Source organism: Lissotriton helveticus, chromosome 7 (genome assembly GCF_964261635.1).
Source record: "Lissotriton helveticus chromosome 7, aLisHel1.1, whole genome shotgun sequence".
NCBI classification, from domain to species: domain Eukaryota; kingdom Metazoa; phylum Chordata; class Amphibia; order Caudata; family Salamandridae; genus Lissotriton; species Lissotriton helveticus.
Window position 1 is genome coordinate 1,791,660,774 of NC_136068.1, and position 24,974 is coordinate 1,791,685,747.

Genomic DNA, 24,974 nt, shown 5'->3' on the forward strand with positions numbered 1-24,974 from the left:
TTCTAACTCCAGGAAGGTGCACCAGTAGGGAAAGTGATGGATAGTGTAGGGGTTCAATTTACTATTCTACCTCCAGGAAGGTGCAGCAGTAGGGAAAGTCATGGATAGTGTAAGGGTTTAAGTTACTATTCTAACTCCAGGAAGGTGCAGCAATAAGGAACGTGATGGCTAGTGTAGGGCTATAATTTACTATTCTAACTCCAGGAAGGTGCAGAAGTAGGGAAAGTGATGGATAGTGTAGGGGTTCTATTTACTATTCTAAGTCCAGGAAGGTGCAGCACAAAGGAAAGTGTAGGATAGTGTAGGGGTATAATATACTATTCTAACTCCAGGAATGTGCAGCAGTAGGGAAAGTGATGGATATTGTAGGGGTTCAATTTACTAGTCTAACTCCAGGATGGTGCAGCAGTAGGGAAAGTGATGGATAGTGTAAGGGTTTAATTTACTATTCTAACTCCAGGAAGGTGCAGCAATAGGGAAAGTGATGGATAGTGTAGGGGTATAATTTACTATTCTAACTCAAGGAAGGTGCAGCAGTAAGGAAAGTGATGGATAGTGTAGGGGTTCAATTTACTACTCTAACTCCAGGAAGGTGCAGCAGTAGGGAAAGTCATGGATAGTGTAAGGGTTTAATTTACTATTCTAACCCCAGGAAGGTGCAGCAATAAGGAACGTGATGGCTAGTGTAGGGCTATAATTTACTATTCTAACTCCAGGAAGGTGCAGCAGCAGGGAAAGTGATGGATAGTATAGGGGTTCTATTTACTATTCTAAGTCCAGGAAGGTGCAGCACAAAGGAAAGTGTAGGATAGTGTAGGGGTATAATATACTAATCTAACTCCAGGAAGGTGCAGCAGTAGGGAAAGTGATGGATATTGTAGGGGTTCAATTTACTAGTCTAACTCCAGGAAGGTGCAGCAGTAGGGAAAGTGATGGATAGTGTAGGGGTTCTATTTACTATTCTAAGTCCAGGAAGGTGCAGCACAAAGGAAAGTGTAGGATAGTGTAGGGGTATAATATACTATTCTAACTCCAGGAAGGTGCAGCAGTAGGGAAAGTGATGGATATTGTAGGGGTTCAATTTACTAGTCTAACTCCAGGATGGTGCAGCAGTAGGGAAAGTGATGGATAGTGTAAGGGTTTAATTTACTATTCTAACTCCAGGAAGGTGTAGCAATAGGGAAAGTGATGGATAGTGTAGGGGTATAATTTACTATTCTAACTCAAGGAAGGTGCAGCAGTAAGGAAAGTGATGGATAGTGTAGGGATTCAATTTACTACTCTAACTCCAGGAAGGTGCAGCAGTAGGGAAAGTGATGGATAGTGTAGGAGTATGATTTACTATTCGAACTCCAGGAAGGTGCAGCAGTAAGGAAAGTGATGGATAGTGTAGGGGTATAATTTACTATTCTAACTCCAGGAAGGTGTTGCAGATGGGTAAGTGATGGATAGTGTAGGGGTATAAATTACTATTCTAACTCCAGGAAGGTGCAGCAGTAGGGAAAGTGATGGATAGACTATGGGTTTAATTTACTATTCTAACTCCAGGAAGGTGCAGCAGTAGGGTAAGTGATGGATAGTGTAGGGGTTCGATTTACTATTCTAACTCCAGGAAGGTGCAGCAGTAGGGAAAGTGATGGATAGTGTACGGGTTTGATTTACTATTCTAACTCCAGGAAGATACAGCAATAAGGAAAGTGATGGATAGTGTAGGGGTATAATTTACTATTCTAACTGCAGGAAGGTTTTGCAGTAGGGTAAGTGTTGGATAGTATAGGAGTATAATTTACTATTCTAACTCCAGGAAGGTGCAGCAGTAGGGAAAGTGATGGATAGTGTAGGGGTTCTATTTACTATTCTAAGTCCAGGAAGGTGCAGCACAAAGGAAAGTGAAGCATAGTTTAGGGGTATAATATACTATTCTAACTCCAGGAAGGTGCAGCAGTAGGAAAAATGATGGATAGTGTAGAGGTTCAATTTGCTATTCTAACTCCAGAAAGGTGCATCAATAAGGAAAGTGATGGATAGTGTGGGGGTATAATTTACTATTCTAACTCAAGGAAGGTACAGCAGTAGGTAAAGTGATGGATAGTGTAGGGATATAATTTACTATTCTAACTCCAGAAAGGTGTAGCAGTAGGGAAAGTGTAGGATAGTGTAGCGGTATAATATACTATTCTATTTCCAGGAAGGTGCAGCAGTAGGGAAAGTGATGGATATTGTAGGGGTTCAATTTACTAGTCTAACTCCAGGAAGGTGCAGCAGTAGGGAAAGTGATGGATAGTGTAAGGGTTTAATTTACTATTCTAACTCCAGGAAGGTGCAGCAATAGGGAAAGTGATGGATAGTGTAGGGGTATAATTTACTATTCTAACTCAAGGAAGGTGCAGCAGTAGGGAAAGTGATGGATAGTGTAGGGGTTCAATTTACTACTCTAACTCCAGGAAGGTGCAGCAGTAGGGAAAGTGATGGATAGTGTAGGGATATAATTTACTATTCTAACTCCAGGAAGGTTTTGCAGTAGGGTAAGTGATGGATAGTGTAGGAGTATAATTTACAATTCTAACTCCAGGAAGGTGCAGCAGTAGGGAAAGTGAAGGATAGTGTAGGGGTTCTATTTACTATTCTAAGTCCAGGAAGGTGCAGCAGTAGGGAAAGTGATGGATAGTGTAGGGGTTCAATTTACTACTCTAACTCCAGGAAAGTGCAGCAGTAGGGAAAATGATGGATAGTGTAGGGATATAATTTACTATTCTAACTCCAGAAAGGTGCAGCAGTAGGGAAAGTGTAGGATAGTGTAGAGATATAATTTAATATTCTAAGTCCAGGAAGGTGCAGCAGTAGGGAAAGTGATGGACAGTGTAGGGGTATAATTTACTATTTTAACTACAGGAAGGTATTGCAGAAGGGTAAGTGATGGATAGTGTGGGGTATAAATTACTATTCTAACTCCAGGAAGGTGCACCAGTAGGGAAAGTGATGGATAGTGTAGGGGTTCAATTTACTATTCTACCTCCAGGAAGGTGCAGCAGTAGGGAAAGTCATGGATAGTGTAAGGGTTTAAGTTACTATTCTAACTCCAGGAAGGTGCAGCAATAAGGAACGTGATGGCTAGTGTAGGGCTATAATTTACTATTCTAACTCCAGGAAGGTGCAGAAGTAGGGAAAGTGATGGATAGTGTAGGGGTTCTATTTACTATTCTGAGTCCAGGAAGGTGCAGCACAAAGGAAAGTGTAGGATAGTGTAGGGGTATAATATACTATTCTAACTCCAGGAATGTGCAGCAGTAGGGAAAGTGATGGATATTGTAGGGGTTCAATTTACTAGTCTAACTCCAGGATGGTGCAGCAGTAGGGAAAGTGATGGATAGTGTAAGGGTTTAATTTACTATTCTAACTCCAGGAAGGTGCAGCAATAGGGAAAGTGATGGATAGTGTAGGGGTATAATTTACTATTCTAACTCAAGGAAGGTGCAGCAGTAAGGAAAGTGATGGATAGTTTAGGGGTTCAATTTACTACTCTAACTCCAGGAAGGTGCAGCAGTAGGGAAAGTGATGGATAGTGTAGGGGTTCAATTTACTATTCTAACTCCAGGAAGGTGCAGCAGTAGGGAAAGTCATGGATAGTGTAAGGGTTTAATTTACTATTCTAACTCCAGGAAGGTGCAGCAATAAGGAACGTGATGGCTAGTGTAGGGCTATAATTTACTATTCTAACTCCAGGAAGGTGCAGCAGCAGGGAAAGTGATGGATAGTATAGGGGTTCTATTTACTATTCTAAGTCCAGGAAAGTGCAGCACAAAGGAAAGTGTAGGATAGTGTAGGGGTATAATATACTAATCTAACTCCAGGAAGGTGCAGCAGTAGGGAAAGTGATGGATATTGTAGGGGTTCAATTTACTAGTCTAACTCCAGGAAGGTGCAGCAGTAGGGAAAGTGATGGATAGTGTAGGGGTTCTATTTACTATTCTAAGTCCAGGAAGGTGCAGCACAAAGGAAAGTGTAGGATAGTGTAGGGGTATAATATACTATTCTAACTCCAGGAAGGTGCAGCAGTAGGGAAAGTGATGGATATTGTATGGGTTCAATTTACTAGTCTAACTCCAGGATGGTGCAGCAGTAGGGAAAGTGATGGATAGTGTAAGGGTTTAATTTACTATTCTAACTCCAGGAAGGTGAAGCAATAGGGAAAGTGATTGATAGTGTAGGGGTATAATTCACTATTCTAACTCAAGGAAGGTGCAGCAGTAAGGAAAGTGATGGATAGTGTAGGGGTTCAATTTACTACTCTAACTCCAGGAAGGTGCAGCAGTAGGGAAAGTGATGGATAGTGTAGGAGTATGATTTACTATTCGAACTCCAGGAAGGTGCAGCAGTAAGGAAAGTGATGGATAGTGTAGGGGTATAATTTACTATTCTAACTCCAGGAAGGTGTTGCAGATGGGTAAGTGATGTATAGTGTAGGGGTATAAATTACTATTCTAACTCCAGGAAGGTGCACCAGTAGGGAAAGTGATGGATAGTGTAGGGGTTCTATTTACTATTCTAAGTCGAGGAAGGTGCAGCACAAAGGAAAGTGTAGGATAGTGTAGGGGTATAATATACTATTCTAACTCCAGGAAGGTGCAGCAGTAGGGAAAGTGATGGATAGTGTAGGGGTTCAATTTACTATTCTAACTCCAGGAAGGTGCAGCAGTAGGGAAAGTGATGGATAGTGTAAGGGTTTAATTTACTATTCTAACTCCAGGCAGGTGCAGCAATAAGGAACATGATGGATAGTGTAGGGCTATAATTTACTATTCTAACTCCAGGAAGGTGCAGCAGTAGGGAAAGTGATGGATAGTATAGGGGTTCTATTTACTGTTCTAAGTCCAGGAAGGTGCAGCACAAAGGAAAGTGTAGGATAGTGTAGCGGTATAATATACTATTCTAACTCCAGGAAGGTGCAGCAGTAGGGAAAGTGATGGATATTGTAGGGGTTCAATTTACTAGTCTAACTCCAGGAAGGTGCAGCCGTAGGGAAAGTGATGGATAGTGTAAGGGTTTAATTTACTATTCTAACTCCAGGAAGGTGCAGCAATAGGGAAAGTGATGGATAGTGTAGGGGTATAATTTACTATTCTAACTCAAGGAAGGTGCAGCAGTAGGGAAAGTGATGGATAGTGTAGGGGTTCAATATACTACTCTAACTCCAGGAAGGTGCAGCAGTAGGGAAAGTGATGGATAGTGTAGGGATATAATTTACTATTCTAACTCCAGGAAGGTTTTGCAGTAGGGTAAGTGATGGATAGTGTAGGAGTATAATTTACAATTCTAACTCCAGGAAGGTGCAGCAGTAGGGAAAGTGATGGATAGTGTAGGGGTTCTATTTACTATTCTAAGTCCAGGAAGGTGCAGCACAAAGGAAAGTGTATGATAGTGTAGGGGTATAATTTACTATTCTAACTCCAGGAAGGTGCAGCAGTAAGGAAAGTGATGGATAGTGTAGGGGTATAATTTACTATTCTAACTCCAGGAAGGTGTTGCATAAGGGTAAGTGATGGATAGTGTAGGGGTACGATTTACTATTCTAACTCCAGGAAGGTGCAGCAGTAGGGAAAGTGATGGATAGTGTAGGGGTATAATTTACTATTCGAACTCCAGGAAGGTGCAGCAGTAAGGGAATTGATGGATAGTGCAGGGGTATAATTTACTATTCTAACTCCAGGAAGGTGCAGCAATAGGGAAAGTGATGGATAGTGTAGGGGTATAATTTACTATTCCAACTCAAGGAAGGTGCAGCAGTAGGGAAAGTGATGGATAGTGTAGGGGTTCAATTTACTACTCTAACTCCAGGAAGGTGCAGCAGTAGGGAAAGTGATGGATAGTGTAGGGATATAATTTACTATTCTAACTCCAGAAAGGTGCAGCAGTAGGGAAAGTGTAGGATAGTGTAGAGATATAATTTAATATTCGAACTCCAGGAAGGTGTTGCAGAAGGGTAAGTGATGGATAGTTTAGGGGTATAAATTAGTATTCTAACTCCAGGAAGGTGCACCAGTAGGGAAAGTGATGGATAGTGTAGGGGTTCTATTTACTATTCTAAGTCGAAGAAGGTGCAGCACAAAGGAAAGTGTAGGATAGTGTAGGGGTATAATATACTATTCTAACTCCAGGAAGGTGCAGCAGTAGGGAGAGTGATGGATAGTGTAAGGGTTTAATTTACTATTCTAACTCCAGGAAGGTGCAGCAATAAGGAACGTGATGGATAGTGTAGGGCTATAATTTACTATTCTAACTCCAGGAAGGTGCAGCAGTAGGGAAAGTGATGGATAGTGTAAGGGTTTAATTTACTATTCTAACTCCAGGAAGGTGCAGCAATAGGGAAAGTGATGGATAGTGTAGGGGTATAATTTACTATTCTAACTCAAGGAAGGTGCAGCAGTAGGGAAAGTGATGGATAGTGTAGGGGTTCAATTTACTACTCTAACTCCAGGAAGGTGCAGCAGTAGGGAAAGTGATGGATAGTGTAGGGATATAATTTACTATTCTAACTCCAGGAAGGTGCAGCAGTAGGGAAAGTGTAGGATAGTGTAGAGATATAATTTAATATTCTAAGTCCAGGAAGGTGCAGCAGTAGGGAAAGTGATGGATAGTGTAGGGGTATAATTTACTATTCTAACTCCAGGAAGGTGTTGCAGAAGGGTAAGTGATGGATAGTGTAGGGGTATACATTACTATTCTAACTCCAGGAACGTGCAGCAGTAGGGAAAGTGATGGATAATATAGGGGTTCAATTTACTATTCTAACTCCAGGAAGGTGCAGCAGTAGGGAAAGTGACGGATAGTGTAGGGGTATAATTTACTATTCTAACTCCAGGAAGGTTTTGCAGTAGGGTAAGTGATGGATAGTGTAGGAGTATAATTTACTATTCTAACTCCAGGAAGGTGCAGCAGTAGGGAAAGTGATGGATAGTGTAGGGGTTCGATTTACTATTCTAACTCCAGGAAGGTGCAGCAATAGGGAAAGTGATGGATAGTGTAAGGGTTTAATTTACTATTCTAACTCCAGGAAGGTGCAGCAATAAGGAACGTGATGGATAGTGTAGGGCTATAATTTACTATTCTAACTCCAGGAAGGTGCAGCAGTAGGGAAAGTGATGGATAGTGTAGGGGTTCAATTTACTAGTCTAACTCCAGGAAGGTGCAGCAGTAGGGAAAGTGATGGATAGTGTAAGGGTTTCATTTACTATTCTAACTCCAGGAAGGTGCAGCAATAGGGAAAGTGATGGATAGTGTAGGGGTATAATTTACTATTCTAACTCAAGGAAGGTGCAGCAGTAGGGAAAGTGATGGATAGTGTAGGGGTTCAATTTACTACTCTAACTCCAGGAAGGTGCAGCTGTAGGGAAAGTGATGGATAGTGTAGGGATATAATCTACTATTCTAACTCCAGGAAGGTGCAGCAGTAGGGAAAGTGTAGGATAGTGTAGAGATATAATTTATTATTCTAACTCCAGGAAGGTGTTGCAGTAGGGTAAGTGATGGATAGTGTAGGAGTATAATTTACTATTCTAACTCTAGGAAGGTGCAGCAGTAGGGAAAGTGATGGATAGTGTAGGGGTTTAATTTACTATTCTAACACCAGGAAGGTGCAGCAGTAGGGAAAGTGATGGATAGTGTAGGGGTTCGATATACTATTCTAACTCCAGGAAGGTGCAGCAGTAGGGAAAGTGATGGATAGTGTACGGGTTTGATTTACTATTCTAACTCCAGGAAGGTGCAGCAGTAGGAAAGTGATGGATAGTGTGAGGGTTTAATTTACTATTCTAACTCCTGGAAGGTGCAGCAATAAGGAACGTGATGGATAGTGTAGTGCTATAATTTACTATTCTAACTCCAGGAAGGTGCAGCAGTAGGGAAAGTGATGGATAGTGTAGGGGTTTAATTTACTATTCTAACTCCAGGAAGGTGCAGCAGTAGGGAAAGTGAAGGATATTGTAGGGGTTCAATTTACTAGTCTAACTCCAGGAAGGTGCAGCAGTGGGGAAAGTGATGGATAGTGTAAGGGTTTAATTTACTATTCTAACTCCAGGAAGGTGCAGCAATAGGGAAAGTGGTGGATAGTGTAGGGGTATAATTTACTATTCCAACTCAAGGAAGGTGCAGCAGTAGGGAAAGTGTAGGATAGTGTAGAGATATAATTTAATATTCTAAGTCCAGGAAGGTGCAGCAGTAGGGAAAGTGATGGATAGTGTAGGGGTATAATTTACTATTCGAACTCCAGGAAGGTGCATCAGTAAGGAAAGTGATGGATAGTGTAGGGGTATAATTTACTATTCTAACTCCAGGAAGGTGTTGCAGAAGGGTAAGTGATGGATAGTGTAGGGGTATAAATTAGTATTCTAACTCCAGGAAGGTGCACCAGTAGGGAAAGTGATGGATAGTGTAGGGGTTCTATTTACTATTCTAAGGCGAGGAAGGTGCAGCACAAAGGAAAGTGTAGGATAGTGTAGGGGTATAATATCCTATTCTAACTCCAGGAAGGTGCAGCAGTAGGGAGAGTGATGGATAGTGTAAGGGTTTAATTTACTATTCAAACTCCAGGAAGGTGCAGCAATAAGGAACGTGATGGATAGTGTAGGGCTATAATTTACTATTCTAACTCCAGGAAGGTGCAGCAGTAGGGAAAGTGATGGATAGTGTAAGGGTTTAATTTACTATTCTAACTCCAGGAAGGTGCAGCAATAGAGAAAGTGATGGATAGTGTAGGGGTATAATTTACTATTCTAACTCAAGGAAGGTGCAGCAGTAGGGAAAGTGATGGATAGTGTAGGGGTTCAATTTACTACTCTAACTCCAGGAAGGTGCAGCAGTAGGGAAAGTGATAGATAGTGTAGGGATATAATTTACTATTCTAACTCCAGGAAGGTGCAGCAGTAGGGAAAGTGTAGCATAGTGTAGAGATATAATTTAATATTCTAAGTCCAGGAAGGTGCAGCAGTAGGGAAAGTGATGGATAGTGTAGGGGTATAATTTACTATTCTAACTCCAGGAAGGTGTTGCAGAAGGGTAAGTGATGGATAGTGTAGGGGTATACATTACTATTCTAACTCCAGGAAGGTGCAGCAGTAGGGAAAGTGATGGATAATATAGGAGTTCAATTTACTATTCTAACTCCAGGAAGGTGCAGCAGTAGGGAAAGTGACGGATAGTGTAGGGGTATAATTTACTATTCTAACTCCAGGAAGGTTTTGCAGTAGGGTAAGTGATGGATATGTCGTGTTTTGGCAGCTCCTGAGTTAGCGTTTAGCACAGCTACACGGTCTTTTCTGTTAACTTGACCAAAACGAACGGGGGCCATTTTGAATCCCTCTGACTTCCGTTTCCTATGAACGCTGCCTCGTGGTCAGTGTGCCCTTTCGTCCTTTCTCGATACCCATGGTCACTAGTCTGCTCGGCAACAGGCTATTTTTAGTACTGGTCAAGCGCACATGCGCACTACGCACCAATTGGTCACTCTTTAGGAATGTTCACACTAACTGACCAGTGCTGTTGAAACTCCTCCCACATGTTGGCTGTGTTCCAAAAATGACCTTATATGTACCTAAAATGTGTAACTTGTACCCGCCTATCCTTTTATTGCTATTAAACTGTATAAAAGAGGTCGCGCATCGATGTTCGGTGTGCTACTTCTTACATTGCCGAAGGGTGCTGTAGGAATGTATCACCACCCCATGGGGTCTTAATAAACTTGTCTTTTACCTTTTCCAGTGTCCGTGCCAACTTCTATACTAAGGTGTTCGAGAGTTTAGCAGAGTATGTAGGCCTGATTTGAACCTTATACCACAATTGCCGACCACGAAGGGACTCATCGGCGACTCGGATGCCCGAAGGAGAGGTCGTGACGAAGGTCAGGAAAACTCGCCATGGACGCGTACGCTGCCACTGAGTGACCCGAGTCTCGGCACCCACGGTGTGTTTTCCCGTCCTTCCGATCTGACCTTCCAGGTGGCGCCGGTCTTCGACTGAGATTCTGATCTTGGATTGTCGTGATGTGCCGTTTTGGCTGATTTGACCACAGAACTTGGCAGTTGGACTTTGGACGTTTGAAAAGAAAATTGGTAAGCTTTTGATTGGTGAGGTAGTCTACTGACGCTTACTGTGGCTTTTTGAAACTTTGAATTTGAATTTGAATTTGTTAGCTAACGTTTTGAATCTTTGATTTTGAATTTGAATATGTGAAGTGCTCCTCACATAGGCAGGCATGTAGGGATATTTCTCTGATTTAGTTGATTTGAACAGTGCACCGTGTTAGGTGGCATTTTTGTAGTATCGCGTTTTCGTGGTACTTTTTGAAACATGCCTGTTTTTAGCACACTCCGTAGGATGTGCTGTTCTGAAAATGGTACCAATTATCGATTAAGTGCAAAACAGCCGGCTCCCCCAGAGGGGACTCCAAATCGTGAAATGTATGTCAAATTCGGTATTCCACCAATAATGTATAGTACATTATGGCATAAGTATACTAAAACTGATCGTGAATTACAGTGGCCACTATATGGGTCGTTTGACCTTCGAAAGGTACAGTATGTAGAACAGTGTTTGTTTCAGCGAAGGTCTAGGCAAGATATGTTTGATTGTGTGCGTATGTGGGAGAAAGAGGTGCGTGAACGAGCGAAGCGTGAGGTAGCCTTGGCGGAGAAAGTGCAGCAGAAGGCTGCACATGACAAAGCTTAACAGCTGCAGGAGAAGGAATTACAGGAAAAGAAAGAGAGGGAGAGACGAGAACGAAATTTACAGGTTAATGGTCAATTCCCTATCAGGCGTCCTCTTTATCCGGTCCTTACTAATGAAATAGATGATTTTTCCTTACTAGATCGTTGTCCGCCTCCGTACGTCGTACCTACGGCTCCGAACGAGGACTCGGACGAGGATAGTGATCGAACACAGCGTACCAGGTTACATGCGGAACGAGCTGCGGAATTACGCTCAGTTGCACGAAAGCTAAATATTAATACTGTTACTGTTTCTGATGTTACTAAACAAATGGAACAGTGGCCTGATAAGGAACGACTGTATTTTTTAGATCATTTTGGAGATGAAGTTGTTGAGCGGTATAGAAAATATTCTCTCGAGTTAGAACCAAAGGAGATATCCAAGAGTCGTGAGAATTTTCGTAAAGGTCTTTTTGTTCTTTCAGATGCGGACGACTTCTTCAAGCATTTGATTGAACTACGTAATGAGGCGACACGACTACGGGAGGTGGCAAAGTCGAAGAATTCGTCTGCGTCCGGAGCGACGGGGATATCCAAAGAATGCCCTATCTTTGAAACAGATAAGATCGCTGCGATTAATGTTAGACCTATGCGAGAAGCTGCGCCTCTATATGTCCCTCATAAAGGGGATGGCACAGATGATGATAAAAGATCCAAAGACGCGAAAGGGTATTTTGTATATAATTGGGTTTATACGCCTTGGAATAGAGCAGATGTCATGGCGCTTAAGAATGCTTTACCTGATCCCCGTAAAAACCCTGCGGCTTTTTATGAAAATGTGGAAAGTGCAATTTCTTCGTGTATCATGACGTTAGTTGATATTGATCTATTTTTCGGGTTGATATTGCCCCCTGATATGTGGAGAGCAATTCGTAGGTTTGATGACCTCACGACTCTCGGGGCCACTTGGAAAGATCTTGTTCAGGCTGATTTAGATAGAGAACCAGCATGTAAGCCGTGTCAATTAATATTAGACCTTCCAGGGGCCATACTGACAAAACTAAAAACTCTTGCCCCCGCTAAAAAGATTGATTGGACTATATTAGCCTCTTGTAAGCAGAAAGCGGATGAATCAGTTTCCGATTTTTTCTCTCGCTTCGAGGAAGCGTTCCATGATTACAGTGGTCAATTATTGACAGAAGATACTGGCAGGCATCTATTCGTTGATAAGTATGTAGCTAATCTCCTACCGGAGATTGCGAAACGATTAAAAGCGAGTGAAAGTTCATGGACCACAGCAACCCCTGCTTCTTTATTGACTATGGCTCAATATTATGAAAGACAGGAACTGGAGGCGAAAGAAAGTAGTGAAAAGAAGGCGAAGGAATTGAAAACGAAGGTAATGTTAGCTCAGGTTCAGGCTACGAGAGGGAACAATAGAGGGGGGCGAGGATCGTACAGTAATGCTCCTCCCCCTCGTTCTGACATTTCTGTGAATCAATGTGCATACTGCAAACAGTTCGGGCATTGGATTGCAGACTGTCCGGTGTTTCGAGAGCAGCGTAATTTGAGGGGACGAGGAAGTGGAAGGTCTAGAAGCTATTATGGAGGGTCAAGAGGAGGTTATGGCACGAATGATCGTGGGGGATATGGAGCAAGGGGTCGTGGTCAGTCAGATTATAATACGTTTGATAATCGCAATCAATATCAGATAAATGAGGGTGGTCCTGCTGAACTACGGGATGAGCATTACGCATAGGATTGCGTACGATGGGGTGTGGAATCGGTTGAGGTACCAGTTGATCAAAGGGGTCCATACATAGAAGCACATGTTCTGGGTTCCACTGATCAATTTCTGGTCGATACAGGAGCTACTCGTAGCGCTTTGTCCAAATACTTGGTTCCAAGGGCTCCCCTGTCTGGCGAGGTAATTACAGCAATAGGGTTCGATGGAACACCTACTTCTAGCCCACTGTCTCAACCAGTTACATTTCATGTTGATAAATTTGCTGCCCCTTGTCCCTTTTTGTTGTCTCCAAATACACCAGATAATATTATTGGACTCGATATGTTAAAACACTTTCGAGCTACTATTCGCTGTGCCCCAGAAGGAGTGCGAGTTGTGTTGAATGAGAATTACCCGGAATTAGAGCGAGTGTGTTTTCTCCATGAATCTGAAGTTCTGGCCTCCTTACCGAAAACGTTGTGGGCCACTTCCGATACGGATGTAGGGCAGATGATAATTCCTCCAGTGCGTATTACTGTAAAGGAGGGAGTATCTCTGCCACGTGTCCCACAATATAAGATTTCTAGAGAAGGTGAACTTGCTTTGATACACATTGTAGATGATTTAATTTCGGCAGGAGTAGTTGAGGAAGTCCCCTACAATGTTTGTAATAGCCCAATTTTACCAATCCTTAAAAGAGATACAGATGCTAAGGTTTACCGTTTCATTATTGATTTGAGGGAAATAAACAAGATAGTAGTGCCTCAGTATCCGGTGGTGTCTGACATCACCACATTGCTTACGTTGGTTCCACCGACGGCAACTACTTTTACAGTCATCGATTTGAAGAATGCCTTCTTTTCGATCCCTGTACATCCTGACAGTCGATATCTATTCGGCTTTACATTAAATAATAAATCGTACAGATTCTGTCGAGTTCCTCAAGGCTATACTGAAAGTCCTAGCATTTATAGTCAGGCATTAAAAAGACAGCTTGATTCCTTTGACTTACAGGAGGGAGTGGTTCTCATTCAATATGTAGATGATATCTTACTTGCTGCAGACACGCCAGAACAATGTGAGAAGAGTACCTTTTCCTTGCTTTCCTTCCTGGCCAAACATAATCATAAAGTTTCGAAGAAAAAGCTGCAATATTGTAGACCAAAGGTGACCTACCTCGGTCATCTTTTGTCTAAGGAGGGCCGTGCATTGACACCAGATCGAATTCAAGCAATTCTAGATACTCCAGTCCCTCGCACTCAGAAGGATGTTCGCGCCTTTATAGGTTTGACGTCTTTTTGTCGGCAATGGATATTGGGTTTTTCACATATTGTTAAACCATTGTTAGCATTGTTGTCTAACGATACACCGATTCCCATTGAATGGACGGATGAATGTCAGAATGCTTTTGAACAATTGAGACAAGCTCTTTGTTCTGCACCAGTGTTAGGTACACCTGATTACACGAAGGTTTTCACATTATATGTACACGAGAAGGATGGGTGCGCATTGTCAGTCTTAGTGCAGACACACGGAGACAAACAGAGGCCTTGTGCATACTTCTCGGCGGTACTCGACCCTGTGGCTCGAGAATTGCCTGGATGTTTTCGAGCAGTTGCAGCAACAGCAGTTGCGATACGACAAAGTGAGGGAATAGTTTTGTCGCACAAATTGTTGGTGCTAGTTCCCCATGCGGTAGATGCGTTACTGAATCAAACGAAAACGCAGCATCTAACCAGTGCCCGTCTCACAGGATATGAGCTAACGTTGTTGGCGCCTCACATCACACTAAAACAATGTGCAACACTAAATCCTGCTACTTTATTGCCGGACCCTGTTGCTGAGACCCAGAAGGAAGAACAACATGATTGTGTTTTTCTGACTGAGGAACAGACAAAGGGTCGTATCGACTTACAGGATACGCCATTTCCAGATGTAGATGGGGAACTGTGGGTTGATGGATCGTGCGTGAGGTTACCAGATGGTACGACTTCCGCAGCTTATGCGATCACGACACTTAAGACTGTGGTAGAAGCAGCACGGATACCCCAAAAATCGGCTCAAGCAGCTGAGTTGATAGCCTTAACGAAGGCATGTGAGTTAAGTGCTGGACTATGTGTGAACATTTACACGGATAGTCGTTACGCTTTTGGAGTAGTGCATGATTTTGGCCTACTTTGGAAGGAACGAGGATTCCTGACTTCACACGGAGTACACATCATGCATGGAGAATTGGTACGCGATCTCCTTAATGCACTGTTATGCCCAGAAAAAGTTGCAATAGTCAAGTGCAGTGCACACAAAAAGGTGACGGACAAAATAGGACAAGGCAATGCTTTTGCAGACCGTATTGCAAGAGAGACCGCTATGCTGCAAAATAATTTCCCCATGTATTTGGTGAAGTCACAAGCTGAACGGTGGCATGATGCTAGAGAAGAAATATTAGATATACAGAAGTCAGCATCAGAGGCAGAACTTCTGAAATGGGCCACTGAAGGAGTATTGGATGATGAGGGTTGCTGGCGTAGTAAAGATATGGAGAGATGGAAACTACCCATGGCCTATTTACAAACAATGGTGCAAATGACACACGGGCTGGCACACATTGGAGCTCTCGCAATTACTAAATTGCTTACACGAGTTTGGGAAAATGCTGACATTGCTAGCACGGCTAAGAGAGTAGTGCAGACCTGTCTGATATGTTTGCAGCACAATCCTGGACAAGGGACTCATACTCCTAAAGGTGGGTTTGTTCCACCTACTGCACCATTCGAAGTACTACAAATGGATTACATCCAGCTGGAGCGCTGTAATAATCTCAAGTATGTCCTAGTAGTGGTGTGTGCCTTCAGCAAATGTATTGAGGCTTACCCTACGAAAGACAATACAGCATTGACAACAGCTAAGGTGTTACTCAAGGAATACTTCCCGCGCTACGGAGTTTGTAAACTTATGTGGAGTGATAATGGCCCTCATTTCATTGGAAAAGTAGTGGAATATGTCCTGAAGGGATTGGGAATCAAGCAACGATTCCATGCTGTCTTTCATCCGCAATCAGCAGGTTTAGTAGAACGATACAATGCAACTCTGAAGCTGAAGTTAGCAAAGATAGTGGCATCGACATCTCTGAAATGGCCGGACGCTTTGCCTCTGGCATTGCTGTCCATTCGGTCAGTGCCACATTCTCGATCTGGCCTCACACCCTACGAAGTGGTGTTTGGAAGGCCTATGAATATTTGGGGGGTTCCAAAGCCTTGTTTGATACATGATATGCCTTGTATAATGATGAACGATTATCTGGCATGATTAACAAATGATTTGCTTTCTATTCATCAACAGGTTCGAGAGGCGCTCCCTGATAACTCCACTGGTGAGGCTCACGATCTCCGCCCTGGAGACCACGTGATGGTCAAAGTATTTGAGCGATCCAGCAGTTTGGAACCGAGATGGCATGGCCCTGAGCAAGTGCTGCTGGCTACGCGAACTGCTGTGAGAGTCACCAACAAGAAGCGGTGGATACATTCAACGCATTGCCGACGTGTCTCTCCGGATCTGGTGAGCCCTGTGGTGCTATCCGACTACAGAAAGATTTTGGATACAGAAAAGAGCCCAACTGTCACGCCTGATGAATTGGAGGGAGCCTTCCCGGACCACGTTGTTTCAGATAAAGTGAAGTACAATCTACGCCCCAGGAAATAAGATTCCTTTTGTGTTTTTGAAACTGGTTGGTAACCGCTCTGAGGTTTGTGAAACGGAAGCCGGGAATATCAAGGGGGGGGGATCAGTTCTGCCCAGTGTAGCGACACCCGTCTTGAATCCCGGAGAACAAATCAACGGCAGCCTCGGTTCAGAACCATCGTTTTATTTTTTTTCTCGCTTAGTGTTGCTTGTGAAGAGTATTGTTTTGTGAACTATGGCATCTCCTTCGACACAAAAAGGAAGAATTCTTGGTGCTGTTTTGTTTGTCTTGACCGTAGTGGTGATCGCAGTATTAGCCTGGACTATAGAACTATTGTTTCCTGTACGAGAACATTTGCTGCCCACCACTCCAAGTCCATCTGAACATTTTCATTTCACTCTGCCTTTTCACGAAGAAAGACATAGGCAGACTTATTTGAACAACAGCTTTATTAAGATTTTGCATCATACTCATAATATGACCAACACGTCCAATTGTTGGGTATGTGGAATGTTGCCCGGACACCAGAAGAAGGGAGGAACACCACTCATTCCTCTCCCGTTTTCTCATAATGGTTCTTGTCATGCTTGGTACACTCTTCTTTTTACTCTGCGATGGCCAACGAAAGGTGGATTACTTTTTCGGTTGAATAAAATATGCTATAACGATAAAGATGGCTATCCACACGCTGAAGGAACTAAATTCGAATGGGAAGAATATCGTCCGGACAATGTTTCTACACCTCATGTATATACAAATCAAAGACTTATAAATGTGACGAGCATGCATATAATAACCGTTATCGATACAAAAGCAGATTTGTGTATTAGAAATAAAGGTACAATCCCTGTAGGCCGCAGTGAATGTAATATTACACTTACCTTTGATACACCAACTGGAATCGCATTTGTAGCTTCACGTAACACATATTTCATTTGTGGAAATAAGGGATACCATCGTCTACCGTTGGGATGGTTAGGAACGTGTTATATAGCTTTTGTATTACCACCTGTATTTATTGCTCCTCCCATGTATCACAATGATTATGTTCTGTACCATGATTTCATACTGAACAGAGTAAAACGAACAATAGATCTTGATGAAATAGACCAGACTGATACCACATTACAACAATATGTAGATTTCAATTTGGGGTTATTTTCATTCGTAGGAGCTGCACTGAATAGCAGGAAGATAAGGCGGCTTACACGTGTGGTGGAAGCCGTCGCTAATGAAACTGCCTCTGCTTTAGGGAATATTACTGAGGAATTACAAATTACCAGAATTGTGGCGCTCCAGAATCGAATGGTTCTAGATGTGATACTAGCTGATAGGGGTGGAGCATGCCGCGTCATCGGAAGTAGTTGTTGCGTTTACGTACCGGATAACTCACCTTCTGTATATGATTCGATTACAAAATTACATAAGATAGCTGCTGAGATCCACCCAGAAAATGGAACATGGACCTTTTCTGGTTGGTTCTGGACCCTGCTTAGTACTTGGGGTTGGAAATTATTAACGATTCTCTGTGTTTTTATTGGAGTACTATTTTTCCTTTGTTTATGTATTCAATGTGGCCCTACATTATGTTCTGTATGTATCACAGCCTGTATTCCGTCCAAACGAGCTATTGTCAAGCAAGAGAAAATGATCAATGATGAAGTATTGAAAATAATGGCTATTGACATTGAGGATGAACATTCCGACTACGTTCACTATGAGGTAGCTTTTGCTAAACGCTAAAAGGGCCGTCTGTCGTGTTTTGGCAGCTCCTGAGTTAGCGTTTAGCACAGCTACACGGTCTTTTCTGTTAACTTGACCAAAACGAACGGGGGCCATTTTGAATCCCTCTGACTTCCGTTTCCTATGAACGCTGCCTCGTGGTCAGTGTGCCCTTTCGTCCTTTCTCGATACCCATGGTCACTAGTCTGCTCGGCAACAGGCTATTTTTAGTACTGGTCAAGCGCACATGCGCACTACGCACCAATTGGTCACTCTTTAGGAATGTTCACACTAACTGACCAGTGCTGTTGAAACTCCTCCCACATGTTGACTGTGTTCCAAAAATGACCTTATATGTACCTAAAATGTGTAACTTGTACCCGCCTATCCTTTTATTGCTATTAAACTGTATAAAAGAGGTCGCGCATCGATGTTCGTTGTGCTACTTCTTACATTGCCGAAGGGTGCTGTAGGAATGTATCACCACCCCATGGGGTCTTAATAAACTTGTCTTTTACCTTTTCCAGTGTCCGTGCCAACTTCTATACTAAGGTGTTCGAGAGTTTAGCAGAGTATGTAGGCCTGATTTGAACCTTATACCACAGATAGTGTAGGAGTATAATTTACTATTCTAACTCCAGGAAGGTGCAGCAGTAGGGAAAGTGATGGATAGTGTAGGGGTTCGATTTACTATTCTAACTCCAGGAAGGTGCAGCAGTAGGGAAAGTGATGGATAGTGTAAGGGTTTAATTTACTATTCTAACTCCAGGAAGGTGCAGCAATAAGGAACGTGATGGATAGTGTAGGGCGATAATTTACTATTCTAACTCCAGGAAGGTGCAGCAGTAGGGAAAGTGATGATTAGTGTAGGGGTTCAATTTACTAGTCTAACTCCAGGAAGGTGCAGCAGTAGGGAAAGTGAAGGATAGTGTAAGGGTTTAATTTACTATTCTAACTCCAGGAAGGTGCAGCAAAAGGGAAAGTGATGGATAGTGTAGGGGTATAATTTACTATTCTAACTCAAGGAAGGTGCAGCAGTAGGGAAAGTGATGCATAGTGTAGGGGTTCAATTTACTACTCTAACTCCAGGAAGGTGCAGCAGTAGGGAAAGTGATGGATAGAGTAGGGATATAATCTACTATTCTAACTCCAGGAAGGTGCAGCAGTAGGGAAAGTGTAGGATAGTGTAGAGATATAATTTAATATTCTAACTCCAGGAAGGTGTTGCAGTAGGGTAAGTGATGGATAGTGTAGGAGTATAATTTACTATTCTAACTTCAGGAAGGTGCAGCAGTAGGGAAAGTGATGGATAGTGTAGGGGTTTGATTTACTATTCTAACTCCAGGAAGGTACAGCAATAAGGAAAGTGATGGATAGTGTAGGGGTATAATTTACCATTCTAACTCCAGTAAGGTGTTGCAGTAGGGTAAGTGATGGCTAGTGTAGGAGTATAATTTACTATTCTAACTCCAGGAAGGTGCAGCAGTAGGGAAAGTGATGGATAGTGTAGGGGTTTAATTTACTATTCTAACTCCAGGAAGGTGCAGCAGTAGGGAAAGTGATGGATAGTGTATTAACTATTCCAAGTCCAGGAAGGTGCAGCACAAAGAAAAGTGTAGGATAGTGTAGGGGGAATAATATACTATTCTAACTCCAGGAAGGTGCAGCAGTAGGGAAAGTGATGGATAGACTAGGGGTTTAATTTACTATTCTAACTGCAGGAAGGTGCAGCAGTAGGGAAAGTGATGGACAGTGTAGGGGTTCGATTTACTATTCTAACTCCAGGAAGGTGCAGCAGTAGGGAAAGTGATGGATAGTGTAGGGGTTCTATTTACTATTCTAAGTCCAGGAAGGTGCAGCAGTAGGGAAAGTGTAGGATAGTGTAGAGATATAATTTAATATTCTAACTCCAGGAAGGTGTTGCAGTAGGGTAAGTGATGGATAGTGTAGGAGTATAATTTACTATTCTAACTCCAGGAAGGTGCAGCAGTAGGGAAAGTGATGGATAGTGTAGGGGTTTAATTTACTATTCTAACTCCAGGAAGGTGCAGCAGTAGGGAAAGTGATGGATAGTGTACGGGTTTGATTTACTATTCTAACTCCAGGAAGGTACAGCAATAAGGAAAGTGATGGATAGTGTAGGGGTATAATTTACTATTCTAACTCCATGAAGGTTTTGCAGTAGGGTAAGTGTTGGATAGTGTAGGAGTATAATTTACTATTCTAACTCCAGGAAGGTGCAGCAGTAGGGAAAGTGATGGATAGTGTAGGGGTTCTATTTACTATTCTAAGTCCAGGAAGGTGCAGCACAAAGGAAAGTGTAGGATAGTGTAGGGGTATAATATACTATTCTAACTCCAGGAAGGTGCAGCAGTAGGGAAAGTGATGGATAGTGTAGGGGTATAATGTACTATTCTAACTCCAGGAAGGTGTTGCAGTAGGGTAAGTGATGGCTAGTGTAGGAGTATAATTTATTATTCTAACTCCAGGAAGGTGCAGCAGTAGGGAAAGTGATGGATAGTGTAGGGGTTTAATTTACTATTCTACCTCCAGGAAGGTGCAGCAGTAGGGAAAGTGATGGATAGTGTATTAACTATTCCAAGTCCAGGAAGGTGCAGCACAAAGAAAAGTGTAGGATAGTGTAGGGGGAATAATATACTATTCTAACTCCAGGAAGGTGCAGCAGTAGGGAAAGTGATGGATAGACTATGGGTTTAATTTACTATTCTAACTCCAGGAAGGTGCAGCAGCAGGGAAAGTGATGGATAGTGTAGGGGTTCGATTTACTATTCTAACTCCAGGAAGGTGCAGCAGTAGGGAAAGTGATGGATAGTGTACGGGTTTGATTTACTATTCTAACTCCAGGAAGGTACAGCAATAAGGAAAGTGATGGATAGTGTAGGGGTATAATTTACTATTCTAACTCCAGGAAGGTTTTGCAGTAGGGTAAGTGTTGGATAGTATAGGAGTATAATTTACTATTCTAACTCCAGGAAGGTGCAGCAGTAGGGAAAGTGATGGATAGTGTAGGGGTTCTATTTACTATTCTAAGTCCAGGAAGGTGCAGCACAAAGGAAAGTGTAGCATAGTTTAGGGGTATAATATACTATTCTAACTCCAGGAAGGTGCAGCAGTAGGAAAAATGATGGATAGTGTAGAGGTTCAATTTGCTATTCTAACTCCAGAAAGGTGCATCAATAAGGAAAGTGATGGATAGTGTGGGGGTATAATTTACTATTCTAACTCAAGGAAGGTGCAGCAGTAGGGAAAGTGATGGATAGTGTAGGGGTTCAATTTACTACTCTAACTCCAGGAAGGTGCAGCAGTAGGTAAAGTGATGGATAGTGTAGGGATATAATTTACTATTCTAACTCCAGAAAGGTGTAGCAGTAGGGAAAGTGTAAGATAGTGTAGCGGTATAATATACTATTCTATTTCCAGGAAGGTGCAGCAGTAGGGAAAGTGATGGATATTGTAGGGGTTCAATTTACTAGTCTAACTCCAGGAAGGTGCAGCAGTAGGGAAAGTGATGGATAGTGTAAGGGTTTAATTTACTATTCTAACTCCAGGAAGGTGCAGCAATAGGGAAAGTGATGGATAGTGTAGGGGTATAATTTACTATTCTAACTCAAGGAAGGTGCAGCAGTAGGGAAAGTGATGGATAGTGTAGGGGTTCAATTTACTACTCTAACACCAGGAAGGTGCAGCAGTAGGGAAAGTGATGGATAGTGTAGGGATATAATTTACTATTCTAACTCCAGGAAGATTTTGCAGTAGGGTAAGTGATGGATAGTGTAGGAGTATAATTTACAATTCTAACTCCAGGAAGGTGCAGCAGTAGGGAAAGTGAAGGATAGTGTAGGGGTTCTATTTACTATTCTAAGTCCAGGAAGGTGCAGCAGTAGGGAAAGTGATGGATAGTGTAGGGGTTCAATTTACTACTCTAACTCCAGGAAGGTGCAGCAGTAGGGAAAATGATGGATAGTGTAGGGATATAATTTACTATTCTAACTCCAGAAAGGTGCAGCAGTGGGGAAAGTGTAGGATAGTGTAGAGATATAATTTAATATTCTAATTCCAGGAAGGTGCAGCAGTAGGGAAAGTGATGGACAGTGTAGGGGTATAATTTACTATTCTAACTACAGGAAGGTATTGCAGAAGGGTAAGTGATGGATAGTGTGGGGGTATAAATTACTATTCTTACTCCAGGAAGGTGCACCAGTAGGGAAAGTGATGGATAGTGTAGGGGTTCAATTTACTATTCTACCTCCAGGAAGGTGCAGCAGTAGGGAAAGTCATGGATAGTGTAAGGGTTTAAGTTACTATTCTAACTCCAGGAAGGTGCAGCAATAAGGAACGTGATGGCTAGTGTAGGGCTATAATTTACTATTCTAACTCCAGGAAGGTGCAGAAGTAGGGAAAGTGATGGATAGTGTAGGGGTTCTATTTACTATTCTAAGTCCAGGAAGGTGCAGCACAAAGGAAAGTGTAGGATAGTGTAGGGGTATAATATACTATTCTAACTCCAGGAATGTGCAGCAGTAGGGAAAGTGATGGATATTGTAGGGGTTCAATTTACTAGTCTAACTCCAGGATGGTGCAGCAGTAGGGAAAGTGATGGATAGTGTAAGGGTTTAATTTACTATTCTAACTCCAGGAAGGTGAAGCAATAGGGAAAGTGATGGATAGTGTAGGGGTATAATTTACTATTCTAACTCAAGGAAGGTGCAGCAGTAAGGAAAGTGATGGATAGTGTAGGGGTTCAATTTACTACTCTAACTCCAGGAAGGTGCAGCAGTAGGGAAAGTGATGGATAGTGTAGGGGTTCAATTTACTATTCTAACTCCAGGAAGGTGCAGCAGTAGGGAAAGTCATGGATAGTGTAAGGGTTTAATTTACTATTCTAACTCCAGGAAGGTGCAGCAATAAGGAACGTGATGGCTAGTGTAGGGCTATAATTTACTATTCTAACTCCAGGAAGGTGCAGCAGCAGGGAAAGTGATGGATAGTATAGGGGTTCTTTTTACTATTCTAAGTCCAGGAAGGTGCAGCACAAAGGAAAGTGTAGGATAGTGTAGGGGTATAATATACTAATCTAACTCCAGGAAGGTGCAGCAGTAGGGAAAGTGATGGATATTGTAGGGGTTCAATTTACTAGTCTAACTCCAGGAAGGTGCAGCAGTAGGGAAAGTGATGGATAGTGTAGGGGTTCTATTTACTATTCTAAGTCCAGGAAGGTGCAGCACAAAGGACAGTGTAGGATAGTGTAGGGGTATAATATACTATTCTAACTCCAGGAAGGTGCAGCAGTAGGGAAAGTGATGGATATTGTAGGGGTTCAATTTACTAGTCTAACTCCAGGATGGTGCAGCAGTAGGGAAAGTGATGGATAGTGTAAGGGTTTAATTTACTATTCTAACTCCAGGAAGGTGAAGCAATAGGGAAAGTGATGGATAGTGTAGGGGTATAATTTACTATTCTAACTCAAGGAAGGTGCAGAAGTAAGGAAAGTGATGGATAGTGTAGGGGTTCAATGTACTACTCTAACTCCAGGAAGGTGCAGCAGTAGGGAAAGTGATGGATAGTGTAGGAGTATGATTTACTATTCGAACTCCAGGAAGGTGCAGCAGTAAGGAAAGTGATGGATAGTGTAGGGGTATAATTTACTATTCTAACTCCAGGAAGGTGTTGCAGATGGGTAAGTGATGGATAGTGTAGGGGTATAAATTACTATTCTAACTCCAGGAAGGTGCACCAGTAGGGAAAGTGATGGATAGTGTAGGGGTTCTATTTACTATTCTAAGTCGAGGAAGGTGCAGCACAAAGGAAAGTGTAGGATAGTGTAGGGGTATAATATACTATTCTAACTCCAGGAAGGTGCAGCAGTAGGGAAAGTGATGGATAGTGTAGGGGTTCAATTTACTATTCTAACTCCAGGAAGGTGCAGCAGTAGGGAAAGTGATGGATAGTGTAAGGGTTTAATTTACTATTCTAACTCCAGGAAGGTGCAGCAATAAGGAACATGATGGATAGTGTAGGGCTATAATTTACTATTCTAACTCCAGGAAGGTGCAGCAGTAGGGAAAGTGATGGATAGTATAGGGGTTCTATTTTCTGTTCTAAGTCCAGGAAGGTGCAGCACAAAGGAAAGTGTAGGATAGTGTAGCGGTATAATATACTATTCTAACTCCAGGAAGGTGCAGCAGTAGGGAAAGTGATGGATATTGTAGGGGTTCAATTTACTAGTCTAACTCCAGGAAGGTGCAGCAGTAGGGAAAGTGATGAATAGTGTAAGGGTTTAATTTACTATTCTAACTCCAGGAAGGTGCAGCAATAGGGAAAGTGATGGATAGTGTAGGGGTATAATTTACTATTCTATCTCAAGGAAGGTGCAGCAGTAGGGAAAGTGATGGATAGTGTAGGGGTTCAATATACTACTCTAACTCCAGGAAGGTGCAGCAGTAGGGAAAGTGATGGATAGTGTAGGGATATAATTTACTATTCTAACTCCAGGAAGGTTTTGCAGTAGGGTAAGTGATGGGTAGTGTAGGAGTATAATTTACAATTCTAACTCCAGGAAGGTGCAGCAGTAGGGAAAGTGATGGATAGTGTAGGGGTTCTATTTACTATTCTAAGTCCAGGAAGGTGCAGCACAAAGGAAAGTGTATGATAGTGTAGGGGTATAATTTACTATTCTAACTCCAGGAAGGTGCAGCAGTAAGGAAAGTGATGGATAGTGTAGGGGTATAATTTACTATTCTAACTCCAGGAAGGTGTTGCATAAGGGTAAGTGATGGATAGTGTAGGGGTACGATTTACTATTCTAACTCCAGGAAGGTGCAGCAGTAGGGAAAGTGATGGATAGTGTAGGGGTATAATTTACTATTCGAACTCCAGGAAGGTGCAGCAGTAAGGGAAGTGATGGATAGTGCAGGGGTATAATTTACTATTCTAACTCCAGGAAGGTGCAGCAATAGGGAAAGTGATGGATAGTGTAGGGGTATAATTTACTATTCCAACTCAAGGAAGGTACAGCAGTAGGGAAAGTGATGGATAGTGTAGGGGTTCAATTTACTACTCTAACTCCAGGAAGGTGCAGCAGTAGGGAAAGTGATGGATAGTGTAGGGATATAATTTACTATTCTAACTC